The sequence below is a fragment of the Catharus ustulatus genome, chromosome 1 (assembly GCF_009819885.2).
Source record: "Catharus ustulatus isolate bCatUst1 chromosome 1, bCatUst1.pri.v2, whole genome shotgun sequence".
Taxonomy (NCBI): Eukaryota; Metazoa; Chordata; class Aves; order Passeriformes; family Turdidae; genus Catharus; species Catharus ustulatus.
The window spans coordinates 157,214,483-157,236,486 of NC_046221.1; the positions used below are offsets into that span (position 1 = coordinate 157,214,483).

The 22,004-nt window shown below is 43.4% G+C and overlaps 1 long non-coding RNA gene across 2 annotated transcripts; it reads right to left on the reverse strand.

Moving 5' to 3' along the window:
* Positions 1 to 278: 278 nt before the first annotated feature.
* Positions 279 to 19,134, reverse strand: LOC117004643. Of its 2 annotated transcripts, none has more exons than XR_004419660.1 (4): positions 17,260 to 19,134; positions 4,468 to 4,563; positions 2,445 to 2,754; positions 279 to 1,329 (listed from the first exon to the last, which is right to left on the reverse strand). It is a non-coding gene; the product is annotated as an uncharacterized LOC117004643 (long non-coding RNA). The 2 variants fall into 2 exon arrangements; XR_004419661.1 differs by lacking the exon at positions 17,260 to 19,134 and adding an exon at positions 13,068 to 13,091.
* Positions 19,135 to 22,004: the final 2,870 nt, after the last annotated feature.

Consider the following 22,004-nt stretch of genomic DNA (forward strand, 5'->3'; position numbering starts at 1 on the left):
GTGCTCCTGTAGAAGGTGCAGTTTTCCTCTGAAGGTCAGTGGTGATAAAGATGGGCCTGTTTTTTCTCTGGGAATTTAGTAGAAAAAGGCTGCTCTGATGTTCCAAATCTCAGTTTTTATCTAGGTAGGGAAGGCTTGGCTCCTCCCCCTGGCTGGAGCATCTCCCAATGGGATGAAGTAATTTTATCAGTCATGCAGTGGGACTCAATGGCCATTAACAGAAGATATCTCCTTGGAGGGAGGATGGGTTGTGGAAAATATAAAAAACACTGCCCCACCTGGTTTTAACAGCTGGCCCCTTAACAGAGGAGACCCCTCTGGAGTTATGAGGGATGGGTCATGGTTAATTATTCCAGATATCTGAAAATATTCTGAAGATTGGGGATTTTTTCTGCAGTGATCAGTGAGACAAAATTTCAAAAATAAACAAAATTGGAAAAATCCACAAAATAAGCAACAGTGGGGCCCGTATCTTGCTCTGGGCTGACTGGCATAGCTGACTGTACCTGTATTTTTAAATTTCTGCCATTCAAAACAGGATGGGCTCATGCAGACTCTACCAGCTCTTGCATGGTGTGTAGGAATTCTTTGGGAAGACACTAACTGGCTGAAATAACATCTCTTCTCACAGCGTAAGATAGGGAGAATTCAGTCCTAGTGCCCAGGAACTTTCTCTGCATTTTTCCATCTGTTTGTGTGGGTGTAAGCTGCATGATAGGCCTGGCAATTTATATTAAAATAAATTATGTATTTAAAAAACAGGGGAGGGGAGGATCCACAACTGTAAATCAAACACTGCAGTTCTGATACCTGTGAAGATACTTGCAAAGAAATTAATTATTTGCTCCATCCCTGTGAAAAGCTGCCAACATGGAGTTGTAAGAATAAAGCTTATCCCATGAATCCAGTGTAGTTCTTTAGCCCAGTGGGTAAAGGCAAAGCAGTTTTGCCTTGGTTGTTATAAAAATTTTGCCACAAAAAGAGCTGGTCTAGATGGGCTCTGCTTAACCCAGGTGATACCCCACATCAGCATGTCAGATCCCCAAGGCCACTTTCTGTGATGACATAAGGAACTGGATGGAGGAAGGCAGAGCTAAAATGTCTGGCAGGGAGGAATATCCTTCACCAGAGGAAATCACTGTAAGGTGGAGAGTGCAACTGCCTGAAAAAGTCATGCTTAAAGAGAAATTATAAATTACTCACTTTACACCAGCAAGGTCATTTGGGGCTGACAGGTCTGCCCCAGCACCAGAATGGTTGGACATCATTGTTGCCAAGTTTCCTGGTGATACAGAGCTTACTCAGATACAATTTCCGTAAGATAATGTTCTGGGAAAAGAGGCAAGTGTTTGGAAGAGTGTTAGAATTCAAGTAATCATGATAACTTTGAGAAATGGCCTAGAACCGATAAAGCAAAATTCAATAAAAGCAAGTGCAAAATGTTTTGCCTTTGAAAGAAAAACAAAATCAATAAAAATCCAAACCAGTCAATATTAGTCTATGCCCCAGTATATTAAAAGAAAGACTACAGGACTGTATTAGTCCAGGGGCTGAATATAAGCCAGCAGATAAGAGGCTGTTGAGCCATTTTCGTGTATGTCACATGTAAGAGACAAAGACCATTATTCCACTCTCTTTAGCAGGGGCAAGACCTTTCCTGGAGTGTGTGTCCCACTTTGGGCACACATACTTTAGGAAGCAAGGGCTGTATGTGTGCACACAGACATCTGTGTGCACAGGGCAGAGTTCAGCAGAGCTGCAGCAGAGCTCAGAGATTTCTAGTGTTACCCTGTGGAGAAAAGGGCTGTTGGTTTAATAAAAACAGCATAAAAATGTGAATGTGGAAACAGGCTTCCAACAGGGAGCAGTGCTGCAAAGGGGTAATCACTGTTTGCTCCCAAGACCAGTACTAAAGAGGCATTTGCTGCACACTAAGATCAGCTTTGCTTGGACATTAGGGAGCAATTAGCAATGAGGAGGGTGGGGATGTATTACAGGGAAGGCTGTGAAAGCCCAGGGTGGGGTCAGCAGGCATATTTGGAGGGCACCAACATCTTCCAGTAACCTGTGAGTGAGGAGATGGTGTGATTTGAGTTCCCCTCCTGCACTGTGGTTCCTGAAAAAGGAGCCTCCCCATTCCTCTGTTTTCTTTCAGAGCAGGGCAGGAGACATTTCCAGTGGCAACAAACAGGAGGTGGCTCTGTTTTTTCTGTTCTCAGTTCTCTATTTCTATCCCTTAGGATATTCTTAAACTTTACATTGAATTCACATTGATAATGTTTTTGAAGTAAGAATTGCTACACTTTTTCCACTTACTACAATTACAAATGACATTTTTATTTTCTTTTTCTTTTTCTTTTACTTTTTTTGAGTGAATAGTCTGTCATTTCCAAGAGTTGGGATAAATTGAGTATTCCACACCAGCATCACAGTAATGACATTACCTTCCTCGCTGGTGCCCAGTGTAACAGTATATCTTTGTCTTCCAAAGTCTCTCTGCTTTTCCTTATCACCACCATTCACTCTCTGGAATCTGGCCAGATCCACGTCCTCTGGCCAAGGGGATCCGACAGGGTGAGAGAACAGAAAAGCAGTGTTCTCTCTGTAGTCCTGTGCTCTCAGGCAGCAGCAGCCAGGTCAGTGGCAGCTTCTCTGAGGAAGGCTCACAGTCACAAAGCAACTTGTCGAGGCAGAGACAGTGCTGGAGAAGCAGAAGGGCTGGAGGACGGACACAGCTCACAACATTTCCCCATCCTGAAGAAAAGCCAGCAAGAAGTAAATGCACAGCCTCTGTCTCATTAATTCTAGACCTCCTCTGGTAGATACATTATATTTTCAGGGTTTGCCTATTTCTGTGTTACATTTTCTAACATCTTTTGTCAATGAGTGCGAAGAGCATATGGGAATTGTAGAAGCACAGAAAAGTTTGGGTTGGGACCTTAAGATCACCTAGTTCCAAGCCCCCCACCATGGTCAGGGACACCTTCCACTCCATCAGATTGCCAAAAGCCTCACCCAGCCTGGCCTGGAACTCTTCCAGGCATGGGGCATCCAAAGTTTCTCAGAGTAACCTGTTCCAGTGCCTCACCATCCTCACAGGAAACATTTTCTTTCTGACATCTAATCTAAATCTCTCCTCTTTTACTTTAAAACCATCCCCCAACTCGTCCTATCACTATCTGCCCATGTAAAATGTCTCATGAGAACAACAAGAGAGCAATCACAACAATACACAAAAGCAAGGACAGCAATTTCTTCCTTCACAACATTCTTTCTTAAGATCTCTCAGCTCCTCCACCCTCTCACTTTGATTAGCTGTTCTCTCCCACCCCTGAAACTGCATTAATTTGCTGGCACAGTGTGGGGACAGTAAGTGTTGAAATTATAGTTTTAAAGCCAAGGAAAATTCTACCAACTCATGCCCAGGAAGTCAGGTGTTGTCAAAACAAACACTGCTGTTTTCTGAGCCGCCTCAATTTGCACCTTCCTATGTTTGTTTCCTCCTTGCCCCGCAGGAGAGTAAACCTGAGGCTGTGTTAAGCAGGCACACCACCTTCCCAACATGAGCCTGAAGAGAAGGGAATGTGACCTTTCCTTGTCATCTGTGGCACCCTGCAGTTGGCTTTAGGCTGTGCATGGGCTGTCCCAGTCCCAGTTGGTTCTGTCACAGCATGCTGTGCACTCTGGGCGTGTGTGCCAGTGCTGCTCCGGGAGTGCTGAGACAGACACAGGCAGGCACAGATGCACCACACTGGCAGATTTCAGAGATGTATTTTCGTTGTGCCAGGGACTGAAAAGCAAGTCAACATCAGCTCAGCCAGTACAAAACTCTTACCCATGGCAATGCACCCAAGGTTTGTCTCATCTAAAAACATCATGACAATTATTTCACCTGTGTTTTCCTTCCTATATGGATGTGGACGAGCTGTACTGTTCTGCATCGTGCTCTCCTCTTGCAGCCAAGCTGCTTTGTACACTTTATCTTACTAATGACTGGAGCTCATCAGGAGCAGAGAGGGAGGAATTTGTACTCCTTGAGGCAGTTATCCAAAATCTCTATGAGATATCTTAAGCTTTGTGCAATTCAGAAACTAAGGAGGGGCCCCTGTGTAAATTCCAAACCGGGAAATTTTCAACTCTAATGATTTTTTAAAATTATTTTTAAAATCAACATATCTGTATCTTAGCCAAAAAGCTCATAAACTTTCTGGGAATGCCTGCAAAGGATCAGGCAGTACAGAAAGGGGTGCTGAAGCTTGGAGGGGCCATGGATGCACATGCCAGGAATGCTCATAGAAGCAAAGTCCTGGAGGATTCAGAAGCTGGTGCCAATGAGTTTGGCCACCTGGCACGCAGGTTTGGATGAGATGCCCAGCTTGCTGACAGGTGGTTTTCTTCCTGAGCATTAGCCCTGTCAGCACAAACCCATTAATCTGTTTTAAATAAATGTCACTGTAAGTACAGAACCTGGCTTGACTCCGATGAAATGCTGAGAACCTCCATCCCTTTTTCCATGAAGCCGGAGTTGCAGGTGGTCTGTCCTTTCAAGAATTTGCTGCTGTTCTGTGAAGAAGTAAAAAGAAACTCTAAAAGGTTGTAAAAAGCCCATGTATTCCCTAAAGATTATCTGACCTCATGAAAGAAAAGGTATAGTTTCTCTTCTCTTTTTTATCAGTATTTTAAAAGTGGTATTTAAATAGTATTTTCTCTCTCACAATTAAGGGGAAATATCAGAACTAAAATGGTGCATATAAAAGAATCCCCATTTTCTCATAACCTCTGCATCTCTGACAAATATCCAATCTGACCAGATGAAAAACACAAACTAAGAAAACCAGGGCTGGTGGCTCATTGAATTAACAGTAAAAAAAAATCAGACATACCAAGAAATTTTCAGTGCTGCTCCATATGTCATTTTTGTGGAGCACTATGTTGTAGTGATGCCCTGCTGATGTGGTAACAGGAATGATCTATAAGTATTGCCATTATAAACCTCATTTTTATAACCTGGACGTGAACATTTGCTGTTACTTGGAAACTGTTATAAAAAAATTCAATTTTCTTTTTAATGACTTGATAATTTTTCAAGTAGGAAAATATGAAAGGTTCCAAAAAGCAAAAAAGAGAGGCAGTTTTAAAAAAAGAGAAGAATCAACAAATGATAGGTTTATTAATTATTTTTAGTAGTAATAACTTTAAGTAGTATTTTATTGCAGTGGTGCCTGTATACTCTGTAGAATTAGGTGCTGTACAAACACTTGATTTTTTTTAATGGATTGAGTGGTGGCAGAAAGTATTGCACTGAAAGCTTTATGAATTCTTATTTACTGTTTTTTTGTCTTTGATAGTGCCCTAGTATCTGTCTGAGATTTGGCTTTTATTGTGATAGATGCTGTACATGTACTCAATTATCTCTGTGGTGAGAAGCACTTTAATGCACGCTCACTTTTAAGAGGGAGCTGAAACACTCTCCACGGAAAAGAGCAAATCTGCAGAGCAGGGAGCAAGCCTCACCACATAAAGCACATAAAACACATATTTCTTGCAAAGCCACATTGTAAAGGTGCAGAGTTATCTCAGCAGCCTCTGAATGTGCTGCTCTGCTAACGTGGCACTGAAGACCACGGCTGCTGGCTTGGAGCTGGAATTAGCGAGGCCATGTTGGGGTAAAGCTCTTTCCACACTAATCCATAGGTATTCCATGGAACCACCTTGTTTAGTTTAATTGTTTAATTAGTGAGACCAAAGAGCTGCCAAACCCCAACTCAGTGAGGCCCTAAATGTGTTTTTTCTTTGTTTCTGTCTCGTACAGGGAGGATGGGCTACTCTTTCTACAACTACCTGAGAGGAGGATGTGGAGATGTGGAGGTCTCTTCTCCCAGGTGACAAGTGACAGGACTAGAGGAAGTGGCCAGGGTGGTGTGAGGACTTAAAGAATACAGTTACATGTCTCAAAATACTGTCTCCATAAGATAATCCATCACAATGGAACCTGAGATGAGCACAGGTGGCACAGAAGGAAGGAACTGATTCTAAGCCTAATGGAGGCAGAGGTTTGGTTTAGCATCCAGACAAGAGTTCCCACCATGGCAAACTGTGGGAAAGGAAGCAAGTGCTTGTGCACATGCCATCTCAAATTATGGGAAAGGTATCTACACTCCATGAATATCCAGGACTTGGACTGTATAAAAGTGGGACCTGCAGAAGAAGGATTCTGGGACTTCCACCAGCAAGGACCTGGTGAAGAAGGACCAGTGGGACAATGCAGGAATCCACATGGTGGTGATATCTTTTGCTTATCCTCTCTGTCTCTAGCTCTCTTTTGTCCTCCCCTTCCTATTATTTCTATCTCTCTACCTTAAATTTACTGTTAGATAAAATCCATATTATTGACTCATCATGTGGTCTCATTTGCACCTTAACCCAGGCAGAAGCATCTCTCGTAATCAAATCGTAACAGGTGGTTTTGGTTAGATATTAGGAAAAATTTCTTCACTGAAAGGGTGGTTCAGGCACTAATGCAGACTACAGAGGGAAGTGATGGAATTACCATCCCTGGAAGTGTTGGAAAGCCATGTGGATGTGGCACTTTGGGGTTTAGGGGTGAGCACAGCGGTGCTGTGTTGAGGGATGGACTCGATTATCTTAGAGGTCTCTTCCAACCTTAATGATCCTATGAATTCCTACATGTTGTGGCTGGGTTGGGCTGCTAGACCTGTGCAAAGCCCTCATGGACTTTACCATCTCTGTGCTGCCTGATGAAGGAGCAGGTGCCCTACTATCACCCAAAAACAGACGGAAGGAAAATGGTAAAGAGCACTTTGCTGTACATTTAGTTGGAGTATGTCACTGAGTGGCATGCCCAGGATCACAGAGGGTTACAAGGCACAGACACAGCTGGATCCCAGCACCATACACACTACCATCTTTCTGACACAGTTAGTGGCTGATCCCAGACTCCTTCATCTATAATCCAGTCTTTTGCACAGGATTTGGTTTGCTCAGAATCCCCCTTGGACGGGTGGCTTAGTGCAGTGTAATTGCTTTTTCCTGACCTCAACCAGGCTTGTCAGTAGAGTCAGCCTAGGTTGTGGTTGAAGATAAAAGCAAACAAAGGAATTGAGGCACTTCTAATTTTAGTAATGTACAGTTTATCCCCTTCTCACTATCAAGTCCTGAGCATGATGCTCTCAAATTTGCTTTGGTTTTTACTTCACTTTTCTCAGATTAACCATTATGTTTCAGACCACATTTAATCAGACACATACTAATTCTGTGGTTGGGTGCAGCATGCCCAGACAAAGCATACAGTACGCATTTTTCATGGCAAGTCATGCACACTGCTCATGAAGATTCACATTTAAGCCTCCCTGTCTCATGATGCATTGTGCTGCCTCCAAAGACTAAGTGAGCAGTAACTTTCATTAAAAAAAAAAAAATCATAAATATATTTTACTGCTTGGACTTAGTGCAAATGCACAACTGACTCATTGGCTCGATAGATGTAATTGCTCTCAAGGAGCCTTTATGGTCTATTGTTTCAATTATAAGTGAATTACATAGTCCCTGAGTACTTACTCACTCTGCTTTCAAGGAGAGTGAAAAGACCAAGTCAAAGCAGGAAATTAGACAAAAAGGACATCATTTTATTGAAACTTTTCACCTTCTGAGTGAGGAAGGCAAACACATCAAGCACAGTCCAAGCCATTCCTGAATGATATATTTTATCTGCCTGAAACCATTACAAGCCCTAAATTGTATAAATTCAGATATTGAGAGAGAAAGGTAAAAATCGAAGGTAATGTACACGTGGAAAAGACAAAGTTCATGAGGAATGAGACAAGGAGTAGAATGAAATAGTCTTCCTTCCAGTAATAAGTGACTGAGTAAAGGGAAAAGGAGCAAAAAAAGAAGGATTGGAATTAGGTCTTTGAAAAGCTGAACTGTTCTTTGAAGGACATCCTGCCCTTTTTCCTGAGTAGAAAACACTTCTGGGTTCTGCAATGTCCAGTGTCACATGCTTACCATTGGAAATCACACCATTCTCCAAGAAACTATTGAAAATGCTAATATCAGGCAGGAGAAGCACGGAACTGATAACACTTTGTAAAATAAAACCTTCAGGTAACAGTCCTCACAAAAAAAAGGGTAACGTGGCAAAGCTTTAGTGACAACTTGGAATGAATTTGTCATAAATAAGGGAATGGCAATAGCCTACAGTAGCAAAAAAAATGCATAAGCAAAAAGAAAATATATTCTGCATATTTTCTCTATGAAGACTCTAACAAAGGATTGTGTTGTAGTAGTTCCATAGTATTTCTACACCAAAAAAAAAAAAGGTGTTTTATCTTATATTTCATCAAGAATAGCTATGAGCTGTAATGTGAATGCTTAGGTGAATCCCTTGGGATTTTGGATGAAAAGATCTTCACACGTCTCATTTTCTAGGAGATTGTCATGTACAAGACTGTACAAGACCCTCTGAGAAACATTAGATTCAACAGGAGTTGAGAGGATAATGCCAGTGGAACCAGTGTTTAAATATGGCAGAGCTGTGTGCCAATATCCCACAGCCAATAAACAGAAAGAAATATCAGGGTGATTTGGGGTGTTGATGAAAGAACATCCATAAATCCTGAAAAGGGGAAGGAAATGTTTGTTTTCCTGTCATTTGGTTGTGATCTGTGTCTGGTGCTTGAGATGTAGACATGGTTTTTGAGGGAGTTCCTGGTGGAGGTTTTCTTTGCCAAGAAGAGGGATTGAGAATACTCATGGAAGACATGACAGAGAAGCAAGTGGAGAAAACACTGGGTCCAGAGATGGATTCAGCATTCTACAGACAACTCAGAGTTTGCAGACTCCTGCTGAACAGAAGAGTCAGGAGTGCAGAGCTGCTCTGGAAGACCAACTACACAAGCTTGAACTTCAGTCAGACACACCTAAGCAGGAAAACAGGGATAGACAAACAGGCTTTGGTGCCTGGCATGTTGGGAAGAGGGAAAATTGAACAGCAGGGAAGCACACTGTGCCCTGCAGAAAAAGAGAGAATATAATCTTTAGTCAGACTCTGAGATTGAGAAGGAGGGAGGGAGGAAGGAAGGAAGGAAGGAAGGAAGGAAGGAAGGAAGGAAGGAAGGAAGGAAGGAAGGAAGGAAGGAAGGAAGGAAGGAAGGAAGGAAGGAAGGAAGGAAGGAAGGAAGGAAGGAAGGAAGGAAGGAAGGAAGGAAGGAAGGAAGTCAACAGGGAAGTGCTTAGGACAGGACAAGGCTTGCAGAAAGCATCTCTTTGGGGCTGGGTGTCACACGCAGGGGCTTCCTCCTGTTTTTGAGGTCCCTGCTCTGTCTCCCAGGGAATATTCAGGCAAGAGACTGGCTGGCAACATGTACTGGATTGGGTCTGAGAGAAAAATAGGTGAAAGAGGAATGCATCCTTTCAGCTCTGCCAAGCTGTATTGGTTCTGGGGGAGTTTTTGGCAGCATGTTGGTGTCACTGCAGCCTCCTGAAGTTTGGTAAATTCAAACAACAATGCCTACCCACCAGATTTAGTCGTGTTTAGCACCTGGTTGTGACTGGGCAGGGCTACTGGGAACCACACTGTTAATTTTCCAGGTTCTGGGTCACTCCATGCATAATGGCCAGCTGAGACTGTGCTGGCACCATAGTGCAACCTAGAGGTGACACTTCCAGAGTTACATGCGGTGCTCAGGCTACATCTTGTGAAACCAGCACTGCTTGCAATCTTCAGCACCTAGAGCCCAGAGTGGTGCTGAGCTTTGCCTTTGCCTGTGTCTGTCTCCAGGAATCCTTAAATCCACAGGGACTTTGTTCGTGAGGTGCACCTTTGTTTTTTGCTGGTCAAAATACCAGCATATTACATTTATTCATCTCTGGGATGGTACAGAAATTTAAAAACACTAAATACAGCTCAGAGATTGAGTCTTCTTTTTTTCTTTATAGCTGTATTAGTAATTTTATTTAATTCCATTCGTTGCTACCCATGGGACTAGCAATGATGGAAACATGATTTTATATATTTAAATCACACATAGTGCTAAAATTCAGATTCAGAGACTTGTGGTGTGCAGGACTTGCCCTGTCAGCTAGACCTTGTTTAACAAACTGACTCAGTGTGCAAGGTCATCTCTTATCTGTAGCATCTTCTGGTAGAAATAATGTAGGGAATTATCTAGGACGAGTGGATTCCTCCAGTCAATAGAGAGAAATCTGTGTGTCTGTGTAGCCTTGCTACACGACCAACACAGGCTCTTTGACCTGGCTGCTTCAAGTGCATCCCTCAAAGCCTTTGTTCTTTGTTTTTCATTCGTCACTTTTGTGCCATTAAAAAAAAAAATCTTCTTTGAGCACTACATGATCTTTATTCCTTTCAAAAGTTTTCCCTGACCATAGGGGTTCCCATCCCCTCCCTCCCTCCTGGTGTGTCCATAGTCCAGATCTGGACTCTGTGCAGGTTTCGTGACAAGCTGTGTTGCATGTGCAGGGATAGGATCATTATTTATCCCAGGACAAAGAGCAGTGCTTCCTAAATTAAGGTATTTCTGTTTATTTAGAAGAGGCATACCAAGGCACAGCACTTTCCCTTTTATTTCCTGGTGACTTGGACAGGTATTTGCCTTATCCATGTATTAACATGCATGAGCTCCGTTCTCAGGTGTCCAACAGCCCTGTTTGAACCCTTCCCTCAGCCCAGACAGGCAAGGATTATGAGGAACTAGAGAGCCCCTCCATGGCCTGCATCCCAGGGCATCCTAAAGCACATCCCCTCTTCCTAATGGGATGGGAACCAGGCACACAGCATCCTCCAACCCACCACCCCTTTCTGCCACAAGGTCCCTCCCCAGCCCTGACTCCTGCTGCTGCCCATGCAGCCACCACATCCCACCCCTTTCCTCTAGTCCAAGACTAATTTGGGGGTGGTGGAGATGTATTTTTTGTCAGAAGGACAAAAAAAATTCCACTATTTTCTAGAATAAATGGGTCCACATAAGCCAGTGTCAATAGATTTCAGATGACTCCTTGGATATATGCAAATTGTACATGAAAATAAAAGCAGATCAAAGCAGGTGTATAAGGGAATAATGAGGCAAAGAATAATTCTTTGCAACAATAGAATTACAATGGTAAAATAATTTAGAGCATGAATTGTTCTATGAAATTATTATTCCAAATATAGTTTTGAATGTCTAATAGAATTCTACATAAAATGACATGAGTGTGACAATGTGCTTTGTACCCAGCAAAGCTGAAAGCAGTTTTTTTCAGAATGATTTTGGATAAAGAAAATGGTTTAGAAGAAAGAATTCACTTCTATCTGACCCTAGAATAATTTCCCATTTTCACTTTTCCCAGACTTTTTGATAAAATACATTCAATTGCCCAGATCAGTAGATCCCTGAGCGGTGGTTTATTCTTTGTTAAGCCACTGGGCTGTGCTATTACTCTACTGTTTAAGGTTTCATCTCTCACAGACCAGCTCCCAACACATTGCTCAGAAGAATGACTACTGCTCATGGCAGATTTAAATTGTTCACTAACTGAAGAATCTGGTTAATAATTAATGCCACAATAGCAAACAATGAGCTGAATTTTAGTTTAGTCACAATTTTTGTTTTTTTTTTTTTTACCTGTAAATGTGTACAATGAACCAATTAGCCTTGGATCAAAATAGTTTCCAGGCATATTAGAAGTATCTAGTGACAAAAATTAGTTGTAATTGAATGCTGCAGTCTAGCTACTATCTTCTTTGCAACCAGATGCTCTGTTCTATATTGGCAAATGAAGAATTTAATCCAAATTAAGGGAAAAAAAAAAAAGGGAGTCTTAGCTTCAATCCAGATTTTTGTCTTTTTTTTACAGTGCTGTCTCCTGCAGTTGATCTCAATGAGCCATCATCCAGGTTCATTTCTGCATTGCACAGCTTGGTTTTAAAGGTGTTGCTCCAGAAAAGTAAGCAGCAGTCAATATACTAAAATATTAATAATATTTTAGTCAGAGCAAAGACATCAAGCAGGTGGATGTATCCCACTCCTCTCTGCCAACCTGCTTGGTCCTTTTGATGTTCAAGGTTGCACTGTGTATTGCATTTTTCTTCTTTTTTTTTTCCTATTTTTCATTTTTATTTTTGGTGATCAATCTGCAGCTCAAGGTGATAAAGATTCCCTGTGTGCACTCACACCAATCAGCCCTCAGATTCTGTCCCAGCATAAATTCCTGGAAATTCTATCTGTGATTTACAAGAAAGTATGCTTTATTTGCCAATATACTTACTTCTCTTTCTCAGGTTACCCACAATTTAAAAATACAAATGAAGTCTTATTATGCCAATGCAATGCACCAAATCTGCTTGACAGATTTGGCAGCATTAAATCAGGAAACAAACTTCACATTTCTGAAATACAGCTGTGAGGACCAGAATGCCCATGCTATTTTTCTGTGTGTTTTATATTAGCAAGGCTGCTAATCATGGACTGAGATCCCATCATGGGCTCACTGTAAAACACAGACCCAGACAGAAATGCCCAAAACCTGCTGGTATCTAGGCAGCCTACCCAGGCAGTTTGTGCTGTTGTCAGTACATCTTCTATAGGGCCTTCAGGTCAAGGAATTCAAGGAATGACCCATCCCAGGTAGCATTTCTATCTAATCCCTCCATGGCATTCAAATAATATTTGAAAACTTGTTTTTTGCACTGATCAAGCTGCAGAGGTTATGCAGCCACTTGAAGTTCTGAGACTACTCAATCTAACATCTCTTGGGAACATTACATTTACTGTAATATCTTGCAAATGGCTTTAATTTTAATGCACAGCTTGATCTATAATTAGTTGACAAGTCTCTCTTGAGCCAGCTATGACAATGGTTACTCATTTTTAGCAGCTTATTTATAGACCTGGTCACTAAGATCTATGTACTCCCTCATCCTTTTACTCCTGTCCTGGAGCATGTAATTATTTCATTGGATCTAGGGACATAGCTGAAAATAACTATTTAAATACATTATTAATAACACAGTCACTATTAAAATAAATTTTTAAAAATAACTAATTTACCTTTTTTCCATTAGGAACTTTTATTCCGTTTACATCACACAAGGCCTGAAGAGAGGAGTGTTATATTTTGAGCTTTCTTTATAATTGTTTCCTTATTTGGGTTCTCCAGGAATATTGCATTCAGGCTGCAAATGAAATGCAAACAAATGACTGCTCTCACTATGCTTTTGACTTTTCCCTTATATTGCTAAACATTTTTACATAGGCCTGATTTTGATCCTTGGTGCCAAACGTGGCTCGATAAAATTATGATTTGATGTTTTCTAGACACACACGTTCTGACACATCTTTGGGGTTCTGGAAGAGAACAGCAGGGGAGGTGGACACAGCAGAGCTTCTACCCCCGAAGGGGGAAGGATCCTGGTGCAGGCAGCTTGTGAAACATCCCTCCCTGCAGGGCCAGCTCCTGCCTCTGAAGGAGGCTGCAGCATCATTCACTCACAGACATTTGCTTTCACACTCTTAACAGGATTTTTAGAGGGGGTGTTGTCCCGAGGGACCTGGCTCTTGGAACGACATCACCCTTAGCTGCTGAGGGGAAAGCAGCTTGTTATCAAACTGCCCCTCTCTCCCAGAAAAGTAAAAAGCCTGATTTCTTGCTTTTAATCCTTTTTCCACCCTTTCCTGGAAATAAATTAGGTATTTCACTTGCCACAGGGTCTTCCATCACGAACCAGAAGGACACTGTCTACTTCTGGTCTTTGTTCCCCTTCCTTTCTGTACCAGGACACACACCCAGATGTGGCTTTGCCCTCCAGAAGGCATCTGTTCCCTCTATGATATCATGTGGTGACATCCCAGATATCCCAGGCAGTTGAGATTCCAGGTGATGCACTAATTTCCTAGGAATAAATATCCTGGTCAATGGTGTTGCAGACAGTGATGAAATAAACTCCTTTTGGATGTTGATTTCATGCATGGCCTAAAAGGTATTGCAGTGGGAGGCAAGAAAAGAGTTTCCAGGCACTTTTTTTAGGCAGCACAGCAGAGATGTGCTACTTAGCCTGCAACTTTTATCCCCAGTGAGTGCTTCCCAGTGCCCTTGCCCAAGTGGAAACTTTTCCCCTCCTCACCTATCCACCTCCTCATAAAACATGAAATCTGATTTGGAAACAAGCTTGAGTAACTCTCATAAACAGAGCCTGTGACAGTGTGTTTTGTGAAGAATACACAGTGAGTCAGACAAAGCAGGGAAAAGAGGGGGTTTGCAGGAGGACCAAGTACGGGCATGGATGTTGGATGCTTGAAAGAGGACGTCACTGTCAGAGATTCTCCACTTCAGAGTGAAGTTATCATCTGGAAAGTGTAAAAGTGACATCCTGGTATGCCACATTTATTCCTCCTCCGCAATTTCTATTCCAAATTCACTCAGTCTTCAAGTCAATACCATGTTTTTTGCTCTGACTGCCAGCACAGCTAGCTCAGCCTGTTACCTGAGAATCAAGCTGTGCTCTTTCTGCTTATTAAAACATTGCCAACTGCAAAGCTTCTGGAATCAGACATTAGCTGGCACTGCAGTGGGAGAGGCAGGACATCTGAGCACAACATGGTTAGCACATCCCAGCCACAGGAATGAGAGAGGGAGAAAAAACCCCATCGATCCTTAAACTCAGCACAGAAAACACCCACTTTCAGCACCTAGGTGCCATTTTTATGCAATTACCATCTGACTATCACTACATTTCATGATGGACCAGCTAAACGGGGAGCCAAATAGTCCCTTACTCAAGTGCCAGCTGTGCTGGATTTCCAAAGGATTCTTTATAGAGAAAAAAAGGTGAAAAAAAGGTGCAGCCAGGATTTATTTACTGCTGACTTATCATCTCTAAGCTGCCACACCTCCTGCAGCATGTAAACCTGGCCAAGGTGTGCTCATTCATTTTCATTCATGGTTTAGTCACTGAGACATTTAAACAGTATCTTAACAAAGGAGTGAAGACTTCTTTAAAAGGAGAAATGAGAAATGATGAGTGAACAAAAACCTTAAATGACGAGTGAATAAAAACCTTAAATAGTTCAGAACTTGTGCTGGGTTCAGAAGAGCATCACAAAGTCCACATGCTCATCTGGAGCTCAGCTGACATCCATGAAGTTCCAGCACCTTCAAAGCAGGCAGGAGCTCTCAGGAGGGCTCTCCAGTGCCAGTGCTGCTCTGCCCATCTGGAAACTCTGCAGGCTGGAGCTGTCACTGCTTTGCACGCTGTGTAACCACTTATCTCTGCAAGGACTGGGAGCAGAGAAGGTGCAAAATGCTGGGGGATTACAGCAAGTCAGCACCTTCTTCTGGCACAGAAATGGGCAATGAACTGCTGAGAGCTGCTCAGCCTGGTTCTCATCCCAGAAACTTTATGGATGTCTAAAAAATATTTGCTTTCCTCAGGGGCACCACGGCTACTGATGGCAGCAGATGAGCTGCCTGAGACAACTTCCTTGGGTTAGCTCCAAAATATGTTGGGCCAGTGAATCATTTGGGATCTTAACTTCTCCCAGATGAAGACTGCTCAGCTAACAGATCCACTGCGTGGAAAACTGTAATCTGATGATCTGACAGTTGTAAATTACCTGCTCTTCTGGTGGTTTCTGAAGGAAGGTCGGAGTTTGCACACAGAGGGTGTCATCCCTGACTGCTCATTGTGAGCCCAGGAGCTGTGGCATCACACAAACTGGATCAGTCAATTACTGGGGTGGCTGGTGCTGAATCACAGCCTCACAGAAGGGCTGAGCCTGGACAGGACCTCTGGAGATTATTTGGTCCAACTCTTGAGCTAAACCAGAGCCACTTGCCCAGGACCATGTCCAGGTGGCTTTTCAACACCTCCAAGGTTAGATACTCCACAACCTCCCTGTGTAAACTGCCAGTTCTGTCTCTGTAAAAAGTATTTCCTGATGCTTAGGAGGAACATGATACATTTTAGTTTGTGCCCAGGGCCTCTGGTCCTGTCAATTAAAGAGACTCTATGCAGCATCCTGCAGTGAACCAAGCAGAGGAGAAAAAAAATCCTGAATTTTATTCTGGTGTCCAGCTGAAGTGTGCAGCACAGAACCGTCTCTGGCAAAATACTTCAGTTTGTTTCAGGGAAAGAAAGATGTGAGTCTTGCAGTTCATTCTGGTCTGTGCTCAGCACCCTCAGCCACTTGTGGATGCATCATTTTGCACTGGACACGTCTTTAAATCTAAAAGCATCAAATGTTGCCTTCAGTCAACTTGCCAAGCATTTTTCAAGAATTTAGTCTTCAAACCCACAAATCTCAGCAGCAAGTACCACACAATTCTTTACACTTGGGTAGTGAGTAGGACTTGCTGCTTTTGATTATTTGTTTAACATTTTCTGAAGTGATGTTCTTTAAATAGCTGCTACAGCTGCCTAATTTTCCATCACAATATTGCCAGAGGCTGTTTATCTATTTTAATTAGTTTATTTATATATTTTTATTATTGAATTCTTTCTTCTTGGCTGAATGGTGGTAGGTAATAGCCATGTCACAGCGATACAGTGCTAATTTCAGGCACCAGCCCTGGTGATGTGTCACAGCAGGCAGAACACTGGCAGTGTCAGGGTGTGTTGGTGGTGACCCCAACCTATATCCTGTTTTGGTCTTACAGTTGCCTTCAAACTCACAGGGAGCTGGGAGCCCCCTCCAGCCATGGCAAACACATTTTTTTCTCAGGTAGACAGCCCTGGTGATGTGTCACAGCAGGCAGAGCATTGGCAGTGGCCATCTCTGGTGGCGGCCTTCACTGCAGTGGCTTGGTGATGTGGTTGGGCTTGGACATTCCCTGTTCCTCAGGGAGGTGTGGTTGGACAGCCTTGACCTGGGGCAAGGAGTGCCTCAGGAGGCTGGAGGTGGGGCTGCTCCATTTTTGGTGTTCCTGTCTTTGACAGCTAAATCCCCAGACTGGGACATGACCAGTGCATGGCATGCACCCACCCTCTCCTTCCTCCACTGCCCAGAGAATGTGAAACTTTCTACAAGAACCTTGACCTAAAGGTAAAGAAACACACTTATCCCTGCTCTGTACCCCATCATGGTCCTACAGGCTGCTGGAATCTCTTCACAGCCATGGACCAAGGGATCTCCACACTACCCACCATCCTTGTACACCATCAGGATCCTACAGGCGGATGAAAGCTCCCCACAGCCATGGAAAAAGGGAGCTCTGCACCACCCACCCTCTCTGTGTGAGACTTACCTCAAAATAAATGTTGAGATTGATGAATTCACTGGCTGTTTCTTCTGGTTTGTGCTGTCATTTTAGGGAAATATTTTGGGACCCTTCCTTTTGCTGAAGTGAACCTCAATATCTTAGGAAAAGATTGACATGTTACCAGACAGATCATCTCTCTGACAGCAATGACTTGATAGCTCTTGGCACATCTTTCAATTTTTGGAAATTGAAATTCCAATCTTTCACCATTGTTCCAATCTTCCTTTTGGGTAGCAGTTTTTGTTACCTCATAGCAAAACTGCTTTTCATCACATAAGGCCAGCATCCCTGCCCTGCCTTTCCAACTAAACAAAAAACAAGACACGAAAGGGAATGGCAAAAGAGCATCACAGAAGCCACATCACTCCATCTCCTCCAACTCCTTCCCCCCCTGGCTGCAGAAGGAAAGCAGAACATGCTGTTCTGTACTAGAAATACTGGAAAAAAAGACAGGCTGGATTCCCTCTGATGAGAACAGCCACCTTAAAATCCCAAAGAGCCAGTGGGGATAAGATATGCTTCTGAGGACACTGGCAGCTGAGGCTGGAGGCTTTGAGCATGCTGTTTCATCCCAGGCACTCGGGGCATGCAGTGCACTCCTGTTTGCACAAAGCTCTCACTGCTACAGATTTCTCAAAAATTCATAAAAAATGCAGACACAAAGCAATGAAGCAGCAAAACCCTTAGGGAGAGCAGCCCCTTGGGTTTTCACTGTGGGGTTAGACCCAGGTGTGAGGCAGTTTGGTGCAGGAGGACCATCAGTGAGCAGGTAGGCTGAGGCACTCAGCAGTTTTGGGCTGTTTTGGACACTCAGCCACCTGACTGTGCCAACGTTCTTGTTTGTCCCATGGTCTGTTGCATTCCAGGCCAGAAAGCCCCTAGGCCCATCCTCTTCCTATAATCTTTGGGAAGTCTGCCTGGAGACAGAAAATGAGCTGGCTGTTTTGTTCTTCTTGCAGAAATGCAGGCCAAAAATTACTTTCTTGCATGAGCAAGCTCTGGAGTGGAACTGGAGCAACATATCCAGGGGACAACTGTTCCCAGCTCGCAGGGCTTCCAAAGGCAGCAGATTCCCACTTTCCACCACACTGGGCTAGATGGTGCATCTCAATGCACAAGAGGTCAAGATAAATGAGTCAGGAAAGGAGAAAATGAATGGAAAAATAATTGCAGGGCTCAATAACGCATTGAATAGGTCAGGAGCAAAGCATGCAGAAGCAAACACAAGTAAACAGAAGGACAAGGCTTGAGACATAGATGTCCTGCTGAGGATCACAGCAGAATCAGCCTCTAGGGGTGACTGGAAGTGGAGTGTGGAAATTTAAGTACTGCCTGTACTTCCTGGGCTCTTCACAGGGTGGAATGTCACACAAAGAGGACTATGAGCATCCAAGCAGCCCTTTCCAGAGCCCAGCCTTTCTGCTGAAGGCTTAACAAAAAGAACTCAAAGAAATGAACAGACAGAACAACGCAGAACAAAATGCTGGCAGCATCCTGACTGCTGTTACACCTGTTATATCCTTGCCATGGAGGATGGAGCACGATATTCACACCAAGCACTCATATCAGGGTCCTCTGCCCCCAAAGTCAAGTTCCAGCACCCAATCCAAATCCAAGCACTGCCCTTGTGAAACAGAGTCACCTTGCTGGGCCTGCTGAGTAGGGAGGGACTGAAGAGTCTTCACAAATTGATAAATTATGCAAAGTTTGATGATGTGGTCATGCTGGTCTTGAGAACCTTGGTGGGTCCTTCCCAGCCCTGACACTGTAGGTGTTTGCAAAGGGGGATCAGTGAGACAGAGATGGAGAAATACATTTGCTGATTTAAATGGTGTTGCTCTGCTGCAGTTGAGGGTCTGGTCTAACCCTTGCAACGAACAGAGTTACTTGTAAATCAGATTCTTTCCTTTGTGGTCTTTTTTTTTTTATCTTCTGTTTCAGGCGCTCCATATATAAAGGTATCTGTCCTCCTATGAAAGAAAGTGAAAAGATTAATTTGTTAAGTCAAATATTCATGACTCCCAGAGAAGGGAGAGGAAGATCATTCATTATGGGTAAGTAGCTGAGGTTCCTCTGGAGAAAGGTATAACTGCAAATCTGTGACACAGAGGATTTTTGACAAGGGATAAGTCATGTCCTGTCATCCCCGTCAAACACCTGGAATTAAGATCATGGACAGGTGACAGCCCTGTCACACAAAGGCTCATTTTCAATTGATTTCAGGGGCTTCTCTTACAAATCTTGGGGTCAGCTTATCCAGAGAAAATCTCAGAGCGTCCCTGCAAAGACATTGAGATAAGATAGGTGATTAAACGACCTCACGTCCTTCTGGGGAAGCCCAGACAACTTTGCAAAGTCAAAAGGACTCTGCTGATCAACACTGGCCCAACAGCCAGCTTAAGAGTGCTGTACAGGGGGATTTTCCATTTGGCTTAAACTGGAAAAGTAAACTAATTATGTGAATGAATGTTTCCGGCTGCGGCGATATCAACCCTGGAGTGCATGTGGCCAGTGAACTATTAAGTACAGTATATCTTTAGCATCCCAGGGGACAATAACTCACCTTTTGTGGCAGCTAATCATTGCTACCTCAGCTCTGCCCGCTCAGTCCCTTTGAGTGGTGATCCACCCACTCATAATCAGGCCATTCATGCTCAGTCATGCATGCAGCCTTCTCCAAACAGACACAGCGCTGCTAATCTCCACCTCTGCTCTCACTTAGGCTGCCATGGGGAGGATGATTCAATACTAAAATGGATCTTGGCAGCACAAGGAGCCTGTCTCCCACTCCCTCTCATTTAACGTGGCAGTGCCCTGCTCTGATCTGGCCTGGGACAGAGTGACCCTGCCACTGCACCTGCTGTGACCTGGGCTGGCTGTGTGCAGCCCAGTAGGGCCAGGCTGAGAGCTGGAAAAATGCAATGCACACAGGGAGAAGAGTTTTGTAGGTATTGAAGTGTCTTGTGAGAGCAGATTGCACATGAACAAATAGTTTTCAAAGATTTGCCTGGAATCCTGATTTTCACAGGTGACACTTTGGGATTGTCAGGCAGATTGGCTCTTGGCTCAGAGCTGGTCCTGCAGAGCCAGGGCTGATGCCATGCAAAATCACCTGCCTGCCTCCTCACCCCAGATCTCAGAGCTTCAGGCTGCTGCATGGTGTTCCCTGTAGCAGTGCTCAAAACAGGCATGATACTTCCAGGGAAAAGGAGACCAGATCTCCTCCAACAGCACTTTACCAATACTGTTTGTGCCTTCTGGCTCAGGAGGGAGGAAGGATGCAGATATTGTCACCAGAGATTTAAATAAAATTTCCTTCTTTCATATATTCAGGAACCTCTCTTCTTCCCTCTCCACCGAGCATAGCCTGAACCTTGTTTTTATTTTGAGGGCTAGGAGGCATTTGCTTAACTTTTCATTTTTTATTTTAGGCTAGAGTAAAGTTTTTTTTTGCAGGACTCGCCATCCTGTCTCTGATAAGCAACAGTTCTTGACATTGTTACCTGCAATTCTCAGATCTTGTTGACAAGGATAGTAATGTCCTGGAGGGGCTAGTAAAATATTTTGACTTTTTTCAAAGTTTGTCTTAGGCATTTCTGTTTCAGTGGTCTTCATTTTCCTTGGGCATGTCTATACAGGGAAAATCAGGAAAGTTGATTTAAATTAACTAAAGGCAGGAGTTAAAAGTGAGTTAAGTAAATTGCATTAAACCTCTCGTTTCACAAGTAAAGTGGCCTTAATATGACTTAGCCTTGGAAGAGAAGTAAACCAAATCAAATCAAAGACACTTTAATTCTGACAGTTCCCACAAAGGGCTTTAATTAATGCAGTTTAACTAATCCACTTAAAAATTCAGATCAACTTTTCTGAGCAGATTCGTGTAAACAAGCTCTTACAACTGCTCTGCCTGAGATGATTTAGCTTGGTTGGGTAATTTTCCCTCAGAAAGGAAATCCACGCAAGGCTGACTCTGGCAGAAGTCCCACGACGGGGGCTCGCACTTGGGTAACTCCATCGACTGCAAAAGTTGGATGAATGTAATTCCAGGGTAGCTGAGCTGCTTGTAATGCCTGTGAGGTGCAAGCTGCTGTGCTTCCATAGCATTGCACACACACAGAAATGAGGCTGCCTCACCAGTTCAGGAAGGAGAAGATGGAGCACACAGCCCCACGTCCCCTCCTTGGTTATCAGGGGTTGGCTGCATTGGTATCACTCTCATTGTGCTCCAACACTGCAGCCAGACAGGCTGCAACACAGCTGGGATTTCTTTCTGGTGCATTGAGACCTACATTAGCACAAAACTCATTTCCTTTCATGGGCCTTGGAATGGTAGAAATTAGGCCATGTAGTGATTTTGGCTTTTCTTTTTCTTTTTTTTTAATTTTAACTTTTTTTAAGCACACCTTTTATTTGGCCAGGTTCAGTCCTGGCTGGGTCACAGCCAGAGGGATGACTTACAAACAACAAAAATCACAGATAGCATTGGCCAAGGGGGAAAAAAAAAAGCTGCTTCAGCCAAAACAGACATTTAGTCAATTTGAAGTATATCTCATCAGTGTGCACATCAATCTGCCCCATTAAATACTGCGTCCTTTAATTCCCTCCTTTAATTCTTTCTGCCTTTATGAACAATTCCCTTTGTAGCTGAAATGCCCAATGAAGGTAGTGCAGCCTCTTTTGCAGCAGGAATATGGATGTTTGACTTTCTCAATTAGCTGAAGGTCCTTCAG